General features: G+C 38.4%; 1 non-coding gene across 1 annotated transcript; it reads left to right on the top strand.

The window, feature by feature from the left end:
• The first annotated feature begins 326 nt into the window (after positions 1-326).
• LOC116272196 lies at positions 327-431 on the top strand. The gene has a single exon (XR_004180923.1). It is a non-coding gene; the product is annotated as a U6 spliceosomal RNA (small nuclear RNA).
• Positions 432-948: the final 517 nt, after the last annotated feature.

Below are 948 nucleotides of genomic sequence, written 5' to 3'. Positions count from 1 at the left end.
GAACCCAGTCCAAGTTATTGATTCACAGACATATGAGCAAATACAATGTTTGTGATATTGAGGCACTAAGCTTGTAGTTGATTTTATATTAAAAAAAAATAGGTAACAGATCCTGAAATTCATACCTGAAGTGGGTGGGGGGTTGCTCTCATACAAAAGCTTAAAACATGCTTCATTGGCTTTGAAACTGAGTGGTGAATGAAGGTTGGTAAAATAGTAAGGTAACTGCTACCAAAGGCTAGAAAAAAATGGCAACCAGTGGTATGTTGTGTTGGAAGAGCAAAACTGTAGCCTGCAGTGACTTGGAAGATAAAAATGTACCTAATGTGCTCACTTTGGCAGCATATATACTAAAATTGGAATGATACAGATAAGATTAGCAAGGCCCATGCAAGGATGACAGGTAAATTCGTGAAGCATTTCATTATTAAACACACACACACACACACACACACACACACACACGTAAATAAAGTCAAAAAAGAAAAGAAATGTACCTAATAAACTCAGACTTAGAGGAAGCAGGGTTTTGTTGTTGTTGAACATTCGCACTGTTGACATTTGGGGACAGAAAATTATTTGTCATGGAAGCTGCCATGTGCATTGCAAAATTCTCAGCATCATTCTGGGCCTCTGCTTGGTAGACCTCAGAAGCACCCATTGAGTACAGCCTGAATTTTTGTCCCATATAACAGTGAGTATATAACATAGATTTTTTTTAACCCGCTGCATTTTGGGATTCTTTGTTATGTGCCAATAGCTGACTGACACAGCCTCTTATAACAGAAACAGAGAATTTGCTCATGCATGTTTCTTTTCTTCCTTCAATGGTTCATTCTGTAAATATTTGCAGTGCATTCCTTGAGCCAAATAATATCTGAATTTGGGGATAAATACACATGAAGTGATAGACCCTGACCTGCTGAGGCTCCTTTGGAAGCACTGAGG

Source organism: Papio anubis, chromosome X, assembly GCF_008728515.1.
Source record: "Papio anubis isolate 15944 chromosome X, Panubis1.0, whole genome shotgun sequence".
Lineage (NCBI taxonomy): Eukaryota > Metazoa > Chordata > Mammalia > Primates > Cercopithecidae > Papio > Papio anubis.
The sequence above is the reverse complement of the archived record's forward strand: the minus strand, read 5'-3'. Positions and strand labels throughout refer to the sequence as shown.